At 44.4% G+C, this 16,897-nt stretch overlaps 2 long non-coding RNA genes across 4 annotated transcripts in view; one reads left to right on the forward strand and one right to left on the reverse strand.

The window, feature by feature from the left end:
* LOC127481806 (uncharacterized) overlaps positions 1–16,897 on the forward strand; it is a 223,143-nt gene that overhangs the window by 61,908 nt on the left and 144,338 nt on the right. Inside the window, exon 1 of one of the 3 annotated variants that reach the window (XR_007908321.1) lies at positions 16,496–16,727. The exons of the other annotated variants lie outside the window; for them this stretch is intronic. This is a non-coding gene — a long non-coding RNA (uncharacterized LOC127481806). Of the gene's footprint in view, positions 1–16,495; positions 16,728–16,897 lie in introns of those variants that run through there. 3 annotated transcript variants of the gene reach the window in all.
* LOC127481813 (uncharacterized) lies at positions 13,172–16,493 on the reverse strand. The gene is made up of 3 exons (XR_007908329.1): positions 16,216–16,493; positions 16,023–16,094; positions 13,172–14,582 (listed from the first exon to the last, which is right to left on the reverse strand). It is a non-coding gene; the product is annotated as an uncharacterized LOC127481813 (long non-coding RNA).

Consider the following 16,897-nt stretch of genomic DNA (forward strand, 5'->3'; position numbering starts at 1 on the left):
TGTCCACACCAGCCTTGCAGCCTGTGCTCATCCACTGTCTCAGCACAAGGGGAAAAGAGGCACTGGAAATCTTAACTTTCCTGTAGGGTACCTAACCCAGCTTGGATCAGAGACCTCAACAGTGCCAGGGTATTGCTCCTGGTCCATGAGCAGGCATCTCACAGCCTCAGGCTGTCATGATCCAGAATTCAATTCCTCATCCTCACCACTTGAACCCTGTCAGAAAACTCAAAGTGTCTCCTGCCACTTGAGGGTGTTTTATATATGACAGTTGACTTGTCTGCACCTAAAGGCAGTGGATTGAAACCTGAAAATTTGTCCAGAAAACCAAAATAAAAACAGTGAGGCAGTTGGTGAGGGTTTAGAGGTAGCTTTGAAGATGGAATTTTATCTTTGAAAGGGTGTGTGTGGAGGAGGAAGCAAATGACTATGAAGGACAGATGTAAGGAGAAGCCTGTGGCATTTAGATCTGCAGTACTTCCAGTTTTTCTTTGCTTTACTATCTGTCTGGAAGATGGTGGAGAAAAACAGAAACCAAATAGTTATTTTCTTTAGAAGTATTTTAGTCTTTAGCTCGAAGGTTGGGAGAGCCCTGTGTTGGCCTTAAGCCACATGTTTTGGTTTGTTTTTTCTCAAGGTGTCAGGGAAAGATACTTTTAGTTTTGGTGTTTTGTTTTGTTTTGTTTTCTTACTGAGGTGAGACTTGTTGGAAAAATTCCTCCAAAATGAAACTCCCCTGGGCATGGCAGAGTTACACTGGGAATAAATGCTGTTTGTGGTGTATGGGGCATTGGGCAAAATATATGGCAATGATCCCTCTGTTATGTCTAGCCAACCACACAGGGATTTCACAATTATTGCAGAACATAACTCAGTGTGGCAGTGATCCAACAAAATTTATTATATAACTCTTTATGAAAACAAGGGACAAAAAGAAGGGCAATGAGCTCAGGAGTCTGAATGCTGGGCATAGAGAGCATTTGGTTTATCTCCACTGACCAAAGTTCTGCCACAAAACCTGTGTGCATCAGCACAAATGACAGCAGAGTTGCAAGAGCCCTCTATGTCTGGCCAGCACCCTCAGTAGTCCAGGTAGCATTTTCTTTTAATCTTCTCATGACATCTTATCCTGCCCTGCTGTTAGTGCTGTAGGAATAGTAAGTTTTAAAACTCTAATTTGCTTATGAACCATGACACTGTTTTGGGTCAGCTTGAGTGCTACCTCTCCATATCTGCCCTGTGAAAAGAACAACAACAAAAAAAGTTTAGATTGGATTTGAACAAAATAGTTTTGCTTTTTTAAACAGCCATTACTGGGACAGCAGCTCCTTGCCCCATTCCCCTCTGGAAGGTGCATGGAGAAGAGAAGCCCCCTTTTCCATTTGGAGGAAGTGTGGTATATCAGTAATGGATTTGAGGCTGTTTCTTTCTTTCCATTGCTTTGTTGGGCAAGTGAAAATACTGGCAGGGTCATGTACCTTGTCATGTGAGGGACATGGGTTCTGCCCTGTCTGCCTTTCCATGATGCCAGACAATTTCTTACACATCACACTAAGCTAAAATTCACCAGGTATCAAACTCCTGTTAATAGGCAGAGTGCCATTCTAAGTTCAAATCTTTAAGTCTGTATTCCATGAACATTTTTCCAATGAGGGTGTAAAGCACTGGCACAGGTTGCCCAGAGAAGCTGTGGATGCTCCATCCCTAGAAGTATTCAAGGCCAGGTTGGACAGGGATTGGAGCCAAGTGGGAGGTGTCCCTTCCCACGTCAGCAGGGTTAGACTAGATGACCTTTAAAAGGTCCCTTCCAACTCAAACTATTTTATGATTCTGTGATATCAGTTTATCACCCAGTTAGAGATAAGACACAGAAGAGCAAGTCTGCCAGCGGAAATGAGATGAGATTCCCATACCACTGAATGAAATATTATCTCATGTAAACTAGACAAAATGTGAGTCCTGAACCTCCATGTTCAACCAAACTACAGCTGTTTCAAAGTGGATCCAACAGCACTACAAAGAGCCTTTTTTTCCATTTCCCCTAGACAAAGCACTTATCCTGGGAGTGAGGATGAGAATGAACAGGCCACTCCATCAATCTGCTGCTAGATCAAACCTGGTAGGAAACCTGACTTCCAGCTGGCTTGTTACAGGGACCAGAGGTGGAGAGACCAAAGCCCATTTCCCAAATTCCAGCTGTGCAATCGGATCCAGGAGGAGGCTGGTTCAGAGAAATTCTTCCCTGAACATACTTCAGACAGTCACTTAATGGTGTTTAGAACCAGAGGCTATTTGCAATGCACTTTTTCTCTGTGAATTTGTCTAGGTTGGTGCAAACTGCAGTTCTGGCCTCTGCAACAGCCAGTGGCATGTGGTTGCACAATCCCACCATACGTGAAAACACACAGTTAGTTAAGCTGCAGATATTGCTCCTTGTTAAGCAAACCACACCCCAAGACCTTGTTTATAACACCATGGGAGGGACCACATTTGAAGGCTGTTTCATGGCAACTGAAATCATAATTAGCACAGCTATCTTCACATGTTGCAAGATATTTCTCTTCCGGAGGGGGTGGATGTTAAAGATTATGTAAATAATCACTTCAAATGAAGGACTCACTACTGGCTTGCTCTCCAGCTGTGATTTGGTAGACAAAATTGGATAATGTGCATTCTTGAGCCGTCATTGCAGATTAAAATATGAAATGGCAAAGGGGTTTTGGAAAAGTGTCATCTGCTGCTTTTCAGTTCACGTTTTCAGAGGGAAAAGAGTTACAACTGCATGACTTCTTTAGCTGGGTGTGAGCTAAGCAGCTAGTTTAGTGCTGCAAAGATAACTGTGTGGTCCTTCTGTTCTCAGGCATGGCTGAGAGCAAAAGTGAGTGACAGCACAGCAGCCTGCATGGTATTAGCTATAATTACAGGCTGCCATTGTTCATCAGACCAGCAGCAGAAATCAAATATTTACTATTGGGAATAAATGGAGAAGGAGGAGGTTTTTTTGAGAGTGTGTGTGTGGAGGGTGGGCCCAGTCCTGCACTCTTTTAACAGGCTGTTCTGAGAGGTGTCAGCCCCTGCTCCTGCTCTTTGTCAGCAGATGCAGGAGATGCAGCAATCGCGTAGAAAGGTTCAGAGCTGACAACACGCCATGGCTGACTTTGGAGTTTTTTGTATTTTTAGCAGTGCTGGTGTCAGAGATACCAACAGCAGAATGATCCCAGTGATTCTCACTGAGTGAGAAATGATTCACACTCTGTAAAAATAAAGTTTGATGCAAGCAGCCCTGTATCTGCTGAAATGGGGGCTGCAACGTTCGGACTTGTAAAAGGACCTTTTTTCTCCAATTCTTTAGAGAAGACTTGCAGGTTTTCCTGTTACTTTGGATTGCCTTTTCTGGACAGCTCTCCTGAACAACGTTTTCTGTAAGCACTCTTCTTTTGCCCTGGCCTGGCACTGAAGCTAAACATTAGAAGATTTTGATTTGAACTCAGGTTCAATTTGACATCCCCAATTCTGATGTGAATTGTTCTGTTCTTCACTTCAGCCAGATGCTGGTCTCTTCAGTAAAGGACCTTGTAATAGTTAACACCTCCCTCTGACTATTCCTCTGATGTGTAATTGAAGGGACAGTGTGAGATTGTGATACCAGAGTGTCTTGTCTCTGGCCATCTGCTCTGGGTGCTTTTCAAGGCAGAGAGAAGGTCTATTTCCAGACAAGTAGCACTTGGTTTCAGTGGGAGAATCTGGATCTTTAGCAAAAGGTTTTACATAGAACTTGATATAAAGAAGGGGGAGGGAGTGTTACTGGAAAAAAATATTTTAGTAATGCTTGTGGTTTACAAGGTCTTATGATGTTTCAACAAATGGCATGTGCATATCGTGGAAAGGCAGTTGTAGAAGCAAACTTCAGAGAGCTGATACCTCTTTTAGTTAATTAGTTACTCGGGCTCTCTAAAAGGATGTTCACAGATGTGCCAGAGGCAGATGATTTTAGTACAAAAATTTGGTACTGAGTCTCCATACCTTTGAAAGCTGTTGGTCCTATCTAAACCCTTCTCCTTTTAGCAACATCTCCTGTGCAGGGTCGCTCCTCTGAGGCTCCGTCTGCACAGCGGGACTGAGGAGAAGGCTTGAAGTTTTGCCCCGGGATCTGCTGGGTGAGCTTTGATGAGGAATGTAGTTCTTTCACCCAGTCGTGCATCCTCACACAAACATCTTGAAATGAGTGGAGCAGCTCCTTGCATTTCCACATGCAGGGAAATGCTCCTGTAGGGCCGAGGTTTCTTGCAGAGCAGAGCTGCCCTGTGCGCGTTCGTGTGTGAGGCACATGAAATGACTCAGCTCCGGGAACTGAAATAATGATTCGACTAAAAGTTCAAACAAAAGTTGCAGGATGGCAAAAAAGCCTTCCGTGGACTTTCCACTGTTCCAACAACTACTTATGACCTTTCATACAGTCAGATAAGTGGCTTTATCAGACAAAAACCTGAAGCAGGAACCCAGCTTGTTAACAGAATCACTTGGGTTGCAAGTGACATTTCTTTCCTTCCCTTTACAAGCTTGATTGCCACATTTTAAATGGCAACATTTATTCTGAGAAGAGTTGACTGAGACTTTAGCCACACCGTTGATTTATGCACCAGATACCGTCAAATTGTATTTGCATTGAAGAATGAGTCGTGAGCAGGGAACTGGAAACTGTAGCTTAAAAGGTGAATATCCCCTGGATATCTAAGTTCAGATCTTAAGTCACAGCTTAAAATGAGTATTAACAACTCCTAGAGTCTACAGGGGGTGTCTTTCTTTTCTTCTTTTTTTTTTTTTTTTTTTAATTAAATTCAGTTGAGTAAGTCAATGCACAGTTGGCATTGTTAAAACCAGGATGGAGACTGGCTGATAAGTCAAACCAGACTTGAGGTGCATCTGCAGAGCAGTGTATAACCAAGTATAAGAGGTTTGGTTTATCAATAGATTTGTTAGATTTATTTGTTCATCTAGGGCTTTGAATAACCTGGTCTGGTGAAAGGTGTGGTAGGAGAGTTGAAGTGAATGATTAAAGGTCCTGTCCAGCCCAAAGCATTCTACGATTCCTCTCCATTACATCCTGTTAAAGAAGGATGATGCCAATGTATGGAGCAATTTAAGGTTCTTCAGAACTGATTTAGTCCTTTCAAAAAAATCTCAAACTCTGTCCAGTCATCATTGGAATGGATTACATTTCCTTTCTTCTATCTCATGAAGAGAAGCAAAAACTTAAAATGTGCAACAAGAGGAATAAAAAAAGCAAGGAAAATGGCAACCTGTTACATCCGTGTGCCTTGGGCAAACCTCACAGTGCTCCCAAATCACAAATCTTGTTCCAAAACATAGAGACATGAATGTTTCTCACTGAAATGGTTTCCTAGTTTAGGTGGCATGGGAGAGGGGTTCAGGCTGTAAAAAAAACCATCTATGTTCTTAGATGTAATCTTAGAAATAGCTTAAAAATCCATCTTGAGGTAGCTGCCTGTTATGGAAAATTGCAGCACAAGGAGCTCAAAGTTAGCCAAGTTATGTGCAATAGAGAACAGAGCTGGATGCTTGAAAGGTCCTGGGCAGGCTGTACCAGGAGCATGGTAATGCAATCTGTAACCTAAAGTATAAGTTATGTAAACATTGCATTTTCTGTAAGGTGAAGTATAACTGAGAGCATGTGATAGGGAGAGAGAGAGAGAACATTTAGCAGCTGCTGGTGTGTTTACTCTGGAGAAATTGTAAACGGATGTTAGAGAACCTGCTTCATGAATGCCATTTAGATTAGGAAACCAGGCAGATAAGCACTGCTGTTGAAAATGCTGAAATTACCTGAGGGAATGGTGTGAAGCCGTGTCAGGGTAGTATTAGGTTGGATATCAGGAAAAGGTTTTTCACCTGGAGGGTGGTCAGGCACTGGGACAGGCTCCCCAGGGAAGTGGTTGTGGCTCCCAAGCCTGGCAGAGTTCAAGAATTGTTTGGGCAATGCTCTTGGGGACATGGTGAGATTGTTGGTGTGATTTGTGCAGGGTCAGGAACTGGACTTTAAAGTTGGAATATCCAACTCAGGATTTTCTATGAATCTCTTTTATAATTCTAAATGCCAAGACCCTCTTACATTTAGGCAACATTCTTCTGGGAACCTACAGGACAAAGAAAACCAAGCAGATACACAGACACCACCTTTACCTGGGAATATAACTCATCAGAGGCCTAGGGAAATCAAATGAAGCTGAGTATGTTGTTATCTGGGCTGTTTCAGCTCCACAAAGATTCTGTTAAAATGCAGCTATTTGGTTAAAATAATTTCTTTAGTATTTTCAGCATGAACCGAAATCTATTGATTTTTTTGTTCTCTGAATAACTTCTGAGATACTTATTTCTTTGACAGTAGGTATTTTAGCACCATTTTGGTTTCTCCTCTGTCTCTTCTGCCTGTAGACTCAGTAATCCTCCAGAGCATGTTAATTGAGAGGAACATTGCAAGGAGTTTCAGAGCTATGATCCTCTAAACAAGGCTCTCCTGGGGCATCTACACAGAGAGGAAAGCCAGGAGTGGGAAAGGAAAGCTGGGCAGTGAGGTAATGAAATTTCTGCAGGACTGCTTGGAGCCAGAGGCAGGAAACAGCAGTGGTTGCCTGGCTCAAGTCAATCCCTGGGCTTGAACTCTTGCTTTTCATTTCTTTGAGGCTGTGTTACCGATATTGAGGAGACACTGATATTTCGGGTCCTTTTTTCATTTTGCTCTTCATTATCTAGAGAAACTGGCCTGTTCAAACACTTGCTAGATCTCATTTCAAGTTGATGTTCAAACACACTCTACTGCCATATGAGGACAACTAGTGAGGATTTGCCAAACAGAAGCTGGGCAAGCCACAACAGGCTGGATTTGAATGAGTGAAGTAAAAATGGAAATTGCAGGAACGTAATTCTGAATGTCTCAGTGAGTCACAATCTGTTTGTAAGAAACAGAATGCCTTTTGGAGATTGGAAAAAAAGGGAGGAAGAGTATAGGACATTCCACATCACCTTTGGTCACATTTATCCTGCTGTGAGACTCCAAAAGACATGTAGTCCAACAAGAGTTTTACTGGCGGAGTTTACTTCAGAAGCAGGGAAAAAATTGAATATGTAGCCTGGGACCTGAAACACAAAAATCAGAGTACAGTTGTGCTCTGTTCTCTATTCTAGATAGGTCTGTGATATTTAGAGAGAGAGAAAGATAGAATGCTCTGAAAAAGTTGTAACTTAATTTGAATCTGAAAGTAGATGGGAAGAAAAGCCCTGTCCAAATGAAGGTAGCTTTGTGGTTTATTCTTTAATAATCATCTTATCTTAAGAGGGAGGCATAGCATCTCTGTGATGATTTATCTGACTCTATTTGGTTACAGAATGTTATTAATTAAAAAAAAATGTCTAAAAGTAAATATATTGCACTGCCTTGAACAGACTCGGTTTGGGAGCTGTTTCATTTGAAGACCACATTTCCCTGGCACTTTTTGGTGATGACTGTACAGGAAATAGCATTTTTAAAACATTACCTGGCAGATGTGATTTGTTATCTCTCCACATCATCCTTCTGTGAAGATGCTCAGAGAAAATACAGCTGGGACTGTCTCTGTGCCAGTCATTGCCCTGCTCGCTCTGAGCACGGTCTTCAGAGGAACTTCTCCACAGCCATGAAGGACCTTGGTTTTTTAACAATGTGTGTGGTGCTCCCACCAACCCAAAGCATTTGCTTGGAGCAGTGTTGTAAACAGTGAGACTTCTGGGAAAGCAGAGAGTCCTACTGAGGAAGAAGGACACTAGCACCTTCAGTCTGATCCTGTCATTTGTGCTGATTCTCAAAGCAATCTGTTGGCTTGGAGAAACCAGGAGTGCAGGCATGACCCGGCCGTGCTGATAATGATACTCCTCTTGACTGTCACATTCCTTTTTGTAATGCAAGACCAAGACTTTTAGTGAATTCTTTACAAGCTGGTTCATACTCCCAGTTAAGTAATGCATCCATTATTCATCGAGTTAATTATGACAGTTCCTAGGGACCAAACAAGAGCAGGGCTTAATTACAGTGAGTATCAGAGCCCCTGTACCCTGATCAGTTGTACAGAAGAGGAGGGCAGGCGGGATGGGGATGGCTGCAGGGCACTCAGTCACAGACTTAGCCCTGTTCTCAGCAGTGTGTGTGACACGGCAGCCTGATTTCTGGGCTCTGTCTGTGTCGATGTGGGGGCTGCAGAGAGGAAAGCTATGAAGTGTGCCAGAACATGACATGAATGAAGAGCAGAAGATTGCTCTGTTCCATAGCTCCTTTTCTTCACTTTTTTTTTTTTTAAATCTTTTTTCCCCCCTCTCCTTTCACGCCTGCCACCTTTTTCTGATCCATCTTCTTTTTTGTGTCACCTTTGGAAATCAGCCAGGTTACCTCAATGAAAAGGTTGCTTTCAAGGTGTGATGACTTAGAAACCAAGGCCAGTCCTGCTGAACAGAGTGGCCAGATGTGAATGTGACTCAGGCTGGTGGCTCCTGGGCTCACGGTTTCCTGAAGGCCAGGAAAACTGCGAGGGCTGAGCCTGTCATGGGTCTGTATTACTGTTTGTAGCTGAGTTGATTTAATTTCTACAGAGTGAGCACTGAGATGTGCTGGCAGTGCATGTGGGCCTTGTGTGGGATAGGCGAGAGAAGCTCTGGTCTGGGGAAAGTCAACCTAATGGACCCAAGTGCAAATTTTTCATGTGCACATACAAACCTGTGCTTGACTTCACTCTCTAGCTGGTGGAAATCTGCATGAGCAGGAAGGAGGAAGCATCCACCAGCTTTACAGGGTCTTCCTTGCTCTGCTTAGTCCCCTCCAAATGGACTCTATGGCGCACACTCCAGTGGCACGCTGGGATGTCCTGCTCAGGGACCTGTCCTGCTCAGGGACCTGGGACACCTGTCCTGCTTGGGCACTTTGGAGAGTCTTCTTTTGGTAGCTCAAGGTGGACCTAACAGCAGGTGCAGGTCAGTGTAAAAGGCTGGTTTTGTAGGGTGCTGCTTCCTGCAGCTCTCGCTGTCCTCTGCCCAGGGGTTGGGCTGTTGGGGTCATATCCACCCACCTAATCCTTCTTCTGCCTTCTACTTGAGAGGTATCTGAGTTCAGTCCCCCGAGGCAGGGCCCATGGACTCAGAGGTGCAGAGGTTCAGCTGCTGTGAACTCTCTCCTGGTTTTGGCATTCCTCGTTGAGCATTTGAGGGCTTTTGATGTATAACGTAGGTATGTGCTAGGCGGTGTTACTTGTAACCAGACCTGCACTTTACTGCTCTTCTGGGATCCCTCCTCCACCTTTGTGTTTTCAGAACCCTCCTGGCTTCACACCTTGCTCACTCTGCCAGCTGTGATTTACTGCTTCTGCCCTAACAGCCTCCTAGACCGTGGATGCACTGCATCCTACAACATGTGCCTCTGGAAGGGGGGGTGGTTGTCTGCTTCCCTGCTGTTCTTGCTGTGGATACCCAAGGGCCTCTCTGGGGTGCTCTGACCACTGAGGAGGGCGCACAGCTGCTGTGACATGGCTGTTGGGATCCTTTCAGCAGCTCAGGTTGTGTCAATGTTGTATAGAGCACCCAGTGCTCTTGTGCAGGTGTTGGAGTTCAGATTAACTAAAAATTTGCTGTCCTGTGCACTCTACTGGAGTTTGGCAAGTTTGACATCTCTGTATCCTGAATAAATGGCCTTTTCTTGCTGCTAATTAACTTGTAAACTAAACAGAAAGGAATGAATTGGGAATGGCTCCTGTGGAGCTGATGGACATGGGCAGACTCAAAGGTGGATGCAAAAAGTTGACTTTTGAGTCCAATATTGCACTATCCTACCTTAGCCAGCACTCAGCACACCTAAGAACTGGGGATGGAAGGGCCTCTGTCCCACTGGGCCCAGTGCCTCTGAAGTGTGAGGAACTGTACTAGTTACTTTTATTAACAGAAAAGAAAACTCTATAAATCTGTTTCCTATTGATGTTATGACTATCCCTTGCTGAATGTTTGTGTGCAGATAATTCTGGTTACAAAACATCTCCTTGCTTACAATTTCCTTATCAAAACTAGAGGCAATCAGAATTCTCTCATGTGCAATTGTATGGGGCCAGGCCAGCGTTATTTTCTTGCCAAGAGTTTTTCCAGAGCAAATAAAAGATTTAGCTGGCATTTATGTAGATGGATTTTTTTTTTGGTGCTTTTTTTGATTTTAGTGGTTGTTGGGTTGGGGTGGGGGTTTTTTTGTTGGCTTGGTTTGGTTTTTGTTTGGGGTTTTTGGTTTTTTTCAGATTTTTTTTTTGCAATGCATTTGGATGATTTCATATGCTCATCCTGCTTAAGATTGTCAGCATTGTTTGGAAGTCTTAGCTTTACACTGTCTCAGGTAAATGGCTGATAAGTCATTGTTGAACATTTTTATTCCTGCTTTGGCTGCTGGGTAGTTGAATACTGGTCATAGTTACATTTTTTGGTATCTTTATTTCTCTGTCAGTGAATACGAGACTAACACTAGCATCACCAATATAAAGTCCTATAATGGTCTTAGGGTGCAAAATGCTGGAAATGACATCAGTGGTGATGCCACCAAGTTCTGGGGTGTTTTAGAGGTGCCAGTGATGCAGCCTGGGATGGAATGGATGTTTACCATTCATTCCTTTACCACAGCAGGAGCAGTGGGGCTTTTCTACAAAGATAAAGTTCCCCTTTCAGGTCTCTGTGTCGCTGTAGAAAATACAGAACATCCTCTTTCACTTTTAGAAGGAAATGATCCTAAACAAAGCACAGCCTGTGCTGTGGCCTCTAGGCAGATGGCCAGTGTCATTATCCTTTAAGGGCACATTAACAGCAACCTTCAGTTCAGAGGCGTTGAGTTGTATCTCTCCCGTGAGCTGCCAGAACGGGGACAAGGCACGGATCCCTCTTGTGTTGTCAATGCTGCTGGACCAGATAGTGTCAATGGGAAAAACATTTATCCTGCTGTTCGCCTGTCTTCTGGACAGGATTTGGAGAGGACAATGCTGCAGATAAATGGAAGCTACTGGACTGAAACAGCTCTGTGACCGTAGGCTCTTCTGCAGCCAGATGCAGTTAATAGATGCCACCCTCCAGTGCATGTTTAGAGGAAGGCACAGTCTTCACAATAGGCCAAAATCACGGGCTTCTATTTGCACCATAATCATCTCTGGAAAGAAGTTTCTTGCTGATTAACATATGCCCAGAAGCATTTGCAATGAATAGGCCTCACAGTTTCGCCTTCTGAGCACCGCAGACATTTGGTCGTATCTTCAGCTGGTGAAAACTGGCATCGCTTTGTTGCCTTTCCAAGTCAATTTGTGACGAGTGAAGATTGGTCTTTCTGTTCTCCTTCACATGAAGGTCATGTAACTTTTGTGGCTTTGTGCAATATGTTCTTTCTAAAGAGAAATGAATGTGCAGTTGTGTTTTATTTTGCAATGTTCTTCTAATGTACCCAGTTCAAAGATTGGGCGTGCTTGACACACTTTCCACCCATTTCTTTCAAATTAATAATCCTCTGATGCCTCTCACGTGATCTGTTGGTCCTGCAGCAGTTTGAGCTTTGATGGAGTAGGAGTCTTTGAACAAGGAAGCACTGGAAAATCTGGGGAACTTCTGTTTTAGAGGCTTTGATACTGTGCTGGTACGCTGTCCTACTGTTAGGCTGCTTCAGTGTTTCCAGTCTCACAGGGTCATTTCATAATAGATATGGGAAGGATTCTCACTTGCATTGTCTGCAGTTTTCTTAGTTGCCTGGGGGAGACCATAACTTATCCACTAAGTCTACCAGTACCTTGTTTTCAACAGGATCTAAGAGCAGGATGCTTCAAAGGAACGATGAAGGAAGTTAGAGAAGAACCAGCCCCCGCTGAGGGAAGTTCTCATTCTAAGGCCTCAGTAAGAGAGCTGGGAGGCAGACATTTTTCCACCCCCCCTCCTTTCTTCTCTGTGATGATTAACAGTGTCAGCTGCTACTCACTGTGAGCAAAGGTTTAAGAATTTCTCTCACAGATAGTGCAGACATGAGTTGTTCTGCAGGCCTACTGAAATCAGGACTCAGCTTCCTGCCCAGTCAGGCTGTGAATCAAGTCCTCCAGTGTGGCAGGGAAGTGGATTGTTAGTTGGGTGTCCTCCAGACCTGCCACCAAAGGGATCTTGAAGATGAGAGCTCAGAGCACTCTAGGAAGCTGGAGGAGTCCCTAAGCATTTACAGGAACAAAGTGACTTGAGAGGGTTTCAGGCACCGCAAGCAGTGAGGAGGAAAAGTCTCCTTTGAAAGCCAGTAGAGTTTGGGCTCCAAAACCCAGCAGAGGTTTTCAGGAAATACTGCCTCTTCTGAAAGGAAAACCACAGAGTTTTAGCTATGAATCCACAGCTGCCCCCAAGCTCTGGTTAAAGACAGAGTATCTGTAAAGGCCAAGCCCAGCAAGCCTGGTACAAGTGGTCTGGGAAAGGAAGTGTCCTATAGGACAGGATCTCAGCTGCTTGAAGAATATCAGGGTGCACCACAGAATAATGGGGGGAAAAGCCAGCTGTGTCAAAAGCAGCATGAGAAGTCAGATGTGTTTTCTAACATGTCTTTCTGGGGGTTCTTTGGTGTCAAGGGAGAGCACAGTTTGTCAGCCCTTCCCTTAGTAGGGAACCAGCAGAGACTTCGTGCTCTGTTTGGCTTCCCATTTTCTCAAAGTTCATAGGAACTTGGCTTCTTTTCTGGTTGAAATAGGACAACAATTCCCAGAGGCAATGGGGCACATGGAGTTGTCTCCCTCACGAATTGGGAGGAGTGGCTGCAGATCACTTCTGTGAAGTTGCCACTTTCATAGGTCTGATGTCCACGAAGAATCAACTTTAAAGAGAAAAAGGTGACTGCCCTGTGACACTGAGTGCATCTATCAGTGCTGTTTCACTTTAAGCAGTCAGTAATTGATCTCAAAGGTCTTGTTTGTGCTTGGTGATGCCTCAGAAATCCTGAGTCACTCTTTACCCGAATTCACCCTGGTACATCTGTTTACTCTATGGTTGTATCATGGTTGGGAAAGTACTCAAGTATAAAGACAGTTAAAATTATCCTCTTCCTAAAAACGTAGTCCTGCTGCTTTTATAATAAGAAAGTAGGTTGGATGTCACATTTCTTGATAAAACACAGCTGTGTGTCAGTCCCAGCATTTCTCAGGTGTTGAGACACAGCTCAGTTCTGCTATCTGCTTGTGCTCAGAATCTCCTGGCTGTTAAACTCCAGGAGGGCCAACACCCATTTATGCTTCCAAGATGTTGAGTACAAATTCCATTTATATCAAACATAAACATCTTGGATTACCCTCTCAGTTCCTACCCTTGACACAATTATAGGTCTGTATCAATGGGGAAGGACCAAATGAACATTTTTTCCCCCCCCTGTTTTTAACTTTGAAGGGTGTTTGGGGCCATGTCCAGCTTGGCTCTGCCCTACATGTACTGCTGTCTATGTGCCTGCATGTCTGTGTCACTTGGATCCCTCTGTCTTTGCTAAGGATTATGATTATATACACAGTTAGTTGCTGGGGTCATCTGAAGTGCATTTGCATTCATTTTGCAGTAACTTGGTCACGAATTTAAGCTCTGAAGGGCACCAAGCAATTGTGTTTATCAGTAGGAGCTTTGCTTGCTATTGGACCCTTTTCTAAGTTATCTTCAACCTCAGTCATCGCTGGCATCCTGGGAGCTTAACATCAGACAATTGTTTGAGTATTCATTAGGCTCTAAGTACTTAAACAGTGAAACTTCTACAAAAGCACCTCTGAAAACTGAAGAAGAAAAGTATAACTGCCTGTAACTAAATTTTCCTGCTGGTAGCCATAAATCAGAAGGGTTTTAGTGGCTTTTGATGAGCATCTTAATGGGGACTATCAATCTGACCACTTTTAAAGGTTCAGCCGTTGTTACATTACTCAAGTGATCACAGATCCACTGATGACAGAGATAAACTCATATTCTGCTAAATCTTTCTCAGGTTATCTGAAATTCTGACCTGACAACTGCAATGCCTCTAACTGCCAGAAGTTACTAGTGTGCATCTTTCCAGGATGCTGATGCCATTTTTTCTTTTGTGGCAGCTCAGCTATTTGTCTTCTCATGTCTCCTACCTTAATTTTCTACCTGTAGGCAATAACATTGCCACTCCTATCACATGTGGCCCAGGACAGTTGGACTTAAAATTCAGATAAAAGAGAGAAACTAGAAAAGCAGTATATGAGCCAAAGTCATCAGGATCTTGGGATGGTAGAAAATTTGGGCAGCCGCTGCTGCTTCCCAGTCATATAATTCACTTTCCTCTCTCTAGCAATAGGTGCAGCATAGCTACTTGAGTGTCTCACCCTTTCTATTTTGCTCCTGTTTCAAAGCTAACAGTAAAGAAAAAAGGTCCCCATGAACATCCTGTGGCTTAGGAATGTGAGAAAGCATAAATTGCTAGTCTTAGACACTTGTCTTCAAGCAGCTGTCCTGAAGGCTGTTTGAGCTGTAAAGCCCATCCATCACTTTGGCTGCTGACGCCAATGCCACTGCCGGAGAAAGATCAGTCAAGCTGGATTATCAAAGTCAAAGCCAGAGACAGCTCTTATGGGAAGTGGTTGAGAAAGTCTAATATCTCAATTCCTCATTGCATAGGGAATAAAAAGGGGATTGTGCGTGAGGGGTGGGAATACCCTGTTTCTCATTAGCTAAATGCACGGTCTTGAAAGAGAGGGTGGAGCCCCTGTGCAAAAGATAAATCATATTAATAGTTTGTTCCCCTGCTTTTGCCTTCCAGTGCTCTCTTCTGGGAGCTGGAGTCCCAGGGCTTTGCACGTGGCCTCCTATATGGCTATAGAAGTAAGGGTGGATTGATTTTTGTTGTGAAAAGAAAGAGCCAGACGTGGGGAAACGCAAAATCCAGACCTGGAAAATGGAGTGAAAGCTCTTTCCTCATAAGAAAGTGACCACTGTGGCTTCAGAGGTGCAAAGGCAGTCCCAGATCTCTGTCCCTGGTCGGCAGCACTGGCTGTGCTCCGGGCGCTGGCTGTGAGAGCCGTCACAGCAGAGCTGTCACCGGGGCTGACAGGCCGGCTGTGCCACGGGGAATGGATGTGACTGGTGCCATCTGTCTGTGCCGGTAGTGGGGATCCCCTCCGGGCACTGAGTGGCCATGGCAGCTTAGCACAGGGTTCAGCCTGGGAGCTGCAGCTCCGGTAGGTGTGAGGAGGAACGCCTGGAATTGTCTTTGAGGCACACGTGTGAGCTGAAGGCAGCGATTTGCACTGGTCCACGAGCTGCACTGGGGTGTGATTCACTCACCAACCCCATCTCTTGACTCGATTCAGAGCATAAAGCAACACAGAAGCCTTTCTTTTGTTTTGTTTTTGTTTGGGTTTTTGTGGTTTTTTTTTTTGTTTGTTTGTTTTTGCTTTGTTTTGTTTTGGTGTTTTTCATTGGAAGCTGGGGCTTTTTGATAGGTATGGGTGTTCCAAACCCAGCTATTTCTATCAGGACATTTCAGGACTTTTGGAGGGAGTGTGTGTGAGAACATGTTTTTGTAACCAAAACCCATCTTTTCCCACATATCTGCCACCCCATGTGGAATTTCTTGTGGGGGATGTATATGTGACTCACTTAGATTTTAGGAAAGAAAACTTACCTGAGAACCAAAACCTCTTTCAGAAAAGTACTGTGATAAACTTTTTCCAGTTCCATGAAATGTTTCTCAGAAGGCAGGAAACAATTTCCTGCCTCCCTCGCTGTGGTTAGCCAAGGCTGAGCAGTGGATGGGCAAGATGAAGCTTGATGGGGGCGAAGGGCCCTGCATGCCCTGGGGCTGGCGGGCACAGGCTCTAAGCTGGCAAAAGCCAGCAAGCTCCCACCCACGCCTGCAGAGAACCAGGAACTGCAGCATTGGGAATGTGTCCCAGCAACAGCTCAGGAAGTGCTGAATAAGAAGATATAGGTATTTCCTAAAGGCCAGGTACCTAAATCTGTCTTCAGGGGGAACTTTGTGCAAAAATCCACTGAAAACCAAGGAAGTAGCATCCTTTTTGGACCTGCAGGAGAGACAGTTCAACACTATGTGTGTCAATTGAGCAGGGAGGTAAATTTCAATAAAAGAATGGAGCTCAGGGCAAGCTTTAGCTTGCCCTGTGCAGTTTGGTAGTGCCAAGATACCCTCTAAAAAGTTGTTGAAGCTTCTCTGGTAGCAGACTTTTAGGAGAACTGACACGAGGCATAACCGCAGTGCAGGTAATGTGCTCACTGCTTCCTGCATGAATTCATCACTGGCTACTTTGTCCCCCACCAGATTTGATTTAAGTCTCTCAAACTGCATTAAAAATTGAAAGAATGGTGCTATTAATTTCCATGGCTGCTGATTGCAATCATCTTGTTGCATTAGGCAGTTCAGTGGTTGGGTCGAGCTGTGGTGTCGTTACAATGGCAGAGCGAGACGGGCTGCGCAGGGAAAAGCGAGTTGGGCTCTGCTCCGTGGTGACTCCCCCACTCCAGTGGGTCTTGCAGGAGTGGTTTTGACTTGCCTGCCCCATGGAAGGGATGTCATGTCACAGTGAGTGACTTCCATAATAGCTACTGGTGTTGGCTGTCTTGGCAGAGTGGCCAAAGACTGAAGGCACCACAGGGAATGAGCTCAGGGCTTGCTCTAGAAGAGACCTCTTTAGTTAAGGGTCAGGACACATGGACAGGCAGCAGTAAAGGGGGACTTTGGGATTATTTGTAGACAGACAGCTGACATCAACCTGCAGGGCTGCTTATTGCAGTGTATTTCACTGTGATTTAAAATCTGGGGTATTTTTAATGCTTAAAAAAAACCCACCAAAAAAACCCCCAAAAACCT

Source organism: Manacus candei, unplaced genomic scaffold (assembly GCF_025592945.1).
Source record: "Manacus candei isolate 608988 ecotype Guabito, Panama unplaced genomic scaffold, ASM2559294v1 h1tg000082l, whole genome shotgun sequence".
In the NCBI taxonomy this organism is placed as follows: Eukaryota; Metazoa; Chordata; class Aves; order Passeriformes; family Pipridae; genus Manacus; species Manacus candei.